General features: G+C 44.8%; 1 protein-coding gene across 1 annotated transcript in view; it reads left to right on the forward strand.

Annotated features, from left to right (window-relative positions):
• sorcs2 (sortilin-related VPS10 domain containing receptor 2) overlaps positions 1-6,425 on the forward strand; it is a 690,706-nt gene that overhangs the window by 298,937 nt on the left and 385,344 nt on the right. The gene's annotated exons all lie outside the window — the stretch shown is intronic.

Below are 6,425 nucleotides of genomic sequence, written 5' to 3' on the forward strand. Positions count from 1 at the left end.
ATATATATATATATATATATATATGTATGTGTATTAGATTGCATAATAATTGTTTATGTGCTATTTAGTTGTTTACATTTTGATCATTTTTAGTGATTTTGGGAGTATTGAAAGGCACATATAAATCCACCCTGATATCCATCCATCCATCCATCCATCCATTATCTTTTCTTGTTCCTTTTTGGGTCATTGGGGTCACTGGTGCCTATATCCAACAGTCACTGTGTGAGAAGCAAGGGACACCCTGGACAGGTCTTCAGTCCATCACAAGGACACAAAGAGACAAATGAGACAAACAACCATTCACTCTCTCACTCACACCTAGGGACAATTTAGAGTTACCAGTCAGTCTAACATGCATGTTTTTGGTCTGTGGGAGTACCCATAGAAAACCCACGCATACATGGAGAGAACATGTAAACTCCACCCAGAAAGGCCCCCGGCCAGGATACATTCTGGCATCCTGCTCACTGAGAGGCAGCAGCTCTACAAACTGTGCCACCTTGCTGCCCGACACCTATAAATAAAATGTTTTATATTTTTTAATTAATATTACACACCAAAAAAACCCCCAAAAAATTAAGAGACAAAGAAAAACTAACACAAACTTATGACAGTGCTTCTGTAGACGTCAGTGATTTGTAACCTTTCACCCAGATTATTTAAACAAACCTCTTCTCGCTTGGCTGTGAAAGTCCCTCCTTTATTCTGTGACGGGTTTCCGAGATAGTGTGGGGCTCTTGCTGCTAACACATCCCATCACTGAGTGATCTGTGTGTGTCCTCTGAGTGATCCCAGGTTAAACAGCGCACACAAGCTGGCGGGCAGGATGAAAACACTCAGTGGCTCACTGCAGAGAAACAGCTTGGCCCTGCCGTGTTTTCAGCAGCTGGATCAGAGCACTCTGGGAGAGCTGATTTGCAGAACGTCTTGGTGGGGCTTCCAGCATCGTGTGTGTGTATGTCTGCGGCTGATGTCCCACTGTGTGCAGTAAATCCTTTCACTCTTAAACAGGCTCATCTTTTTCCTTTATCATCAGCTCTTGGTGGTGCTGAACCCTCGACCCTCAGATAAACACTGGAGCATCATCTTTTCCTCTGCACTTTGAGGTGTTTGGAAATGACCCTTTTCAATCTCTCGAACTGGCATGCCAAAGAAGCAAAATAAAAATGCAGTTTATGTTGGTCTTCTATTACTTTTAGATTATTTTTACACTGCAGATCAGTTATTTAAAATGCTGTTTAAGCTCAGATAAATCCCGTCCATGATAATTCAGTTTTTCATTTTGCTTTGCTTTTTATTGCTCGTAGCTGAAGGTGAAGGCAGACATTGATATTTGTGCCTGTAACTGCATGTAAGCAAAATCTCTAAACTATCTCATGAACTATTTGGCAAAAATTGATAAAACTTAGAAAATGTGATACTTAAGTGCACAGTTACAACCGATTACCTTTTGGAATCAGCCTCAGGGGTCACCACAGTGAACTAACTCTCACGAACACCTGACAATTGTTTTTACACTGGATGTGTTTCCTGGTACACCACAGACCACTGAGCTACCACAACCCTCTGTGTGGAGCAGAGAGCTGCTATCTAGGGCACCCAGGGGAGCAGATGGTGGGGGTTAAGGGTGTTGCTCAAGGGCCAAGATTGGGGCAAATGAGGGTGGAGGCAGGTGTGGGTGCATGTTTCACCATTCCCACCCACATTTTGATGTTGTCGGTATAGGGAGTTGAACTGACAACCTTCTGATCACAGGCCCACCTTCTCTAGTCTCTGCGCCACCACTCCCTTTTACAAATATTGAATTAAATGTTGCTGTGGTATTAGCTGAAACTGAACTCTGTCTGTAGAGAACCCCTGGATTTATTTTGATGAGTTTAATCTGAAACAGTCATTGAATGCATCACTACATCTGATTCATTTTTGAAACAAACCCTATTCAAGATGGCTACCACAGCCATGAAAACACAGAAAACACTAAATTGTTTATAACACTGTCAGTTTTACAGAAATCATGTTGAAATTTGGTGAGGGGGTAGCTTTAAGTCTATCACAACACGTAGTCTAACTCGAGCATTATCGTTAGCATTAACCCTGTTTATTAGCAAAACATCTCATGAATCACTGAATGGATTATATACAACTTGTAGAAATTACGATTGGAAGTACGCCTGATCAACTCTGGAGTGAATCCTATTCAAGATGGCTGCCTCAGCTAATTGATACTAGCTAACACAATTGGCTATTAGTCAGTCCATTTTAACGATATTGAGCTGAAGTTTGATGTAGTATTAACTCAGTCATTTAAACACATAATCTGCGAATGATATCTCATGATATTACTAACAATATCACTATTATTATTATACTTACATGATATTACGCATTACGTTAATTGCAAGGTTTCGTCAAGGAATTATTATTCATAATTCTAGAATTGCGCCACTCAAGGTGGCTGCAGGTTGGAGTAGCTGTTACATTCAATCTGGGATATCGCTTTAGAAAACTTTATTTCCTCTTTTTTCTGGAGGTAAATGGCTTCTGTCAGATGATCACTTCCTCTGGTATCAGAGGCTGTGCAGCTGGAAGGATTTTTACTGAAACCATTTTTACTTTTGGACATTTATTATGAAGTGTAACCATGACAACAAGGTGGTTTTTACAACCGGAAGCAGCTAAGCTCAAATATTACCTCAAATACATCCCCAAATCCCAAATGAGTTGAAAAGGAGGTGCTGTGAATGCATCGCCGTCTACCTGTGATGGTGCTTGAGTACCTGCCCGACGAGATCCTGGAGCTGTTGTGAGGCGCTGCCCCTGACAGCAGGAGGACCGGGATCATCCCTCGACACATGCAGCTGGCTGTCTGTGGTGAACAAGCTGCTGGGAGGAAACTGGTTGATCCACTCTGAGACGGTGCTATTTAAGAGACTGAGCTGAATACAGCTCCTCAGACTGAGGAAGTCTCTCGGATGAGAGACGAAACATTTCTACATTTTTTTGTTGATTTGCTTTGTTTTGTTTTTTTGAATGTCCAGAGGACCAGATTTAACTTTTTTAGATTTTTCTACCTGGATTATTGAGCATGCATCAGGATATTCCTGTACATCCATGAGCATCTAGAACAACTCTTAATGAAGCCAGGATGATGAGTTACTACATTTAATTTCCCTTTGGGATTAATAAACTATTTTGAATTAAATTAAATTGAATAACACTCTGGCATAAAAATGTCCCAAACATTTTTCATTTGTTTAAGGAGTTCTAGGCCTTTATTTTTTCTTATCAGGGGCTTGATGAGAATATTTTTGAGGTTAGCTTTTACTTGAAATATTCTGTATTGAAAGTTGAAAAAAATATTTTTTCCTAAAGCTATATTATGGTGTATTCCTGCCAGGGTGATATCTGTTTTTTAAGAAATTTTCACCTTTGCTTGACATTTCACCTTTGCTTGACAGATATTGTCATATCTCCAAGATGGCCGCGCTCAGAGCAGTTGCAGCTTCACAGGCTCCCGGTACCATCCCAGTTTTTAGAAGTTTTGATATTGACTCTGTGCCTGACTCCGCGCGATTTATGCGTGTGAACTATAGCCGAACCGAACTGATGAGAATAGGAGCGGATTTGCCACGAAATATAGCAGAAATCAGCAACAAACTCAAAGCTACGCTCGGCAGAATGCAGATCTTAAAGTCATCTACCTGGAAGCTGCAGCAGAGGCATTCCAGCGGGCAGAAGAGGAAGCGCTGCTCCCGGCTTAAGAGGAGAGGATGCCGGGCGGGGGTTATGGTGAGGCTACGAGCTAACGCTAAAGCCGGTAAACTCCCCATGCCGTCTCTCTTTCTGTCGAATGTCCGCTCGTTGGACAACAAGGTGGATTTATTTTGTCTGAGAGCGGGCGCCTCAGAAGAGATGAAGAAGTGTGCAGTGCTTTGCCTCACGGAAACGTGGATTACAAGTGAAACGCCGGACTCAGTCTTCCAGCTGGATGACAGACTTTTTTTTTCGAGCGGACCGCTGCAGCGAGCTAACGGGGAAATCACGGGGGGGCGGAGTGTGCATTTACGTGAGTAAAAGTTGGTCCACGAACTGTACTGTTGTAAATAGCTCATGCTCAAAGGCTTTGGAGCAAATAACAGTGAAATGTCGGCCACATTATCTACCCCGAGAGTTCACAGTGACTTTTATCACAGTTGTTTACATTCCTCCGGACGCTAATGCTAATGAATCACTACAGGAGCTACATGATATCATCAGCTCGCTGCAGAGCCAACACCCCGAGGCTCTTTACGTTGTAGCCGGAGACTTTAACCATGTGAATCTAAAGGACTGTCTCCCAAGCTTTAATCAGCATGTGACGATTCCGACACGTGGAGACAAAAGACGCTGGACCGTGTTTACACGAACGTAAAAGATGCATACAAAGCCGAACCCCGCCCCCACCTAGGACTGTCAAACCACATCTCAATCTTCCTGGCTCCTGCTTACATGCCCCCGCTGAGACGCTCCAGACCGGTACAAAAGAAAGTTAAATGTTGGAGCCAGGACAGTGGACCCATACTGAGAGATTGTTTTGATCGAACAGACTGGCAGGTTTTCAGAGAAGCTGCTGAAAATGGAGGTTCGCTTGATCTTGACCAATACACATCCTCAGTACTGGGTTACATTAGTACATGTACTGACACAGTCTCCACTATCAGAAATGTTAAAAGCTACCCAAACAGAAAACCTTGGCTGAATGCAGAGGTGCGTACCCTGCTGGAAGCCAGGAACACTGCCTTCAGGTCTGGAAACTCAGAGGAGCTGAGTAGGACAAGAAAAGAGCTGGTTGCTGGTATTAAGAGGGCCAAGGCCGCATATGCAAAGAGGATCGAGGGTCAATTCATCTCACAAGACCCTCGGAGCATGTGGAGGGGCATTAAGTGCATAACAGATTATAAAGGAAGGAGCGAACAATGTCCCAAAGACCCATCTCTGCCTGATGCCCTCAACAAGTTCTATGCACGCTTTGAAGATCCGAACAGACCACCCAGCACCAGACTCACCTCGCCACCGGATGAAGAGCATCTCAGCGTGACCTCAGCAGAAGTAAGGAGTACCTTCAGGAGGATTAATCCGCACAAAGCAACTGGCCCAGACAACATCCCCGGAAAAGTGTTGAAGGAATGTGCTGATCAGCTCTGCGAGGTGCTGGCAGACATCTTTAACACCTCACTTACCCTGGAGACAGTTCCCACCTGCCTGAAGACTGCCACCATCATCCCAGTCCCAAAAAGCTCTACAGTGACTGGTCTGAATGACTATCGGCCAGTGGCCCTCACCCCGATAGTCGCTAAATGCTTCGAAAAACTGGTCATGACTCACATCAAAACAACCATCAACATCAACGAGGACCCTCATCAGTACGCATACCGTGAGAACCGATCAACAGAGGATGCAATCTCCTCTGTGGTCCACACTGCACTCAACCACCTGGAGCAGAAAAACTCTTACGTCCGTATGCTCTTTGTGGACTTCACATCCGCCTTCAACACCATGATCCCCCAAACCCTGATGGACAAACTATCCACACTAGGACTAAGCCCCTCCATCTGCAACTGGGTACTAGACTTTTTAACAAACAGACCACAGTTAGTGAGGATCCACAACCTCTCCTCCTCCACCATAACCCTCAGCACTGGCTCTCCTCAGGGATGTGTGTTGAGCCCCCTTCTGTTTACTCTGCTCACATATGATTGTGCAGCTACCCATCCAGGCTGTCACATTGTAAAGTTTGCAGATGATACAGCGGTGGTGGGATGCATCACAAACAATGATGAGTCCAGCTACAGGCAAGAGGTGGAACACCTGGAGAGCTGGTGCAGAGAGAATAACCTTCACATCAATGTGAAGAAGACAAAGGAGATGATTGTGGACTTCAGAAGGAACAAAAACACTTACACCCCCCTGAACATAAGAGGATCTGCGGTGGAAGTGATCTCCAGCTACAAGTACTTGGGTGTACACATGAATGACAACCTCAGCTGGAGCAACAACACCACCAGCCTGATCAAGAAAGCTCATCAGAGACTCTACTTCCTCAGACGGCTGAGGCGAGCTGGTCTGGGAAGCTCAGTCCTCACCTCCTTCTACAGGTGTGCAGTGGAGAGCATCCTGTGCTCGAGCATCAATGTGTGGCATGGAGGCTGCACAGCTGCAGAAAGAAAAGCTTTGCAGAGAGTGGTGAAGGCTGCACAGAAATCTGTTGGAATCAGTCTCCCCACCATCACAGACATCTACACCTCCAGATGCAGGAAGAGGGCCACCTGCATCATGAAGGACCCCACTCACCCAGCACACACACTTTTTGCCCCACTCCCCTCAGGAAGGAGGTTGAGGAGCATTAAGTGTAGAACCACTAGACTGAGGAACAGCTTCTACCC

The sequence above is a fragment of the Nematolebias whitei genome, chromosome 1 (assembly GCF_014905685.2).
Source record: "Nematolebias whitei isolate Nwh7 chromosome 1, NemWhi1, whole genome shotgun sequence".
NCBI lineage: Eukaryota > Metazoa > Chordata > Actinopteri > Cyprinodontiformes > Rivulidae > Nematolebias > Nematolebias whitei.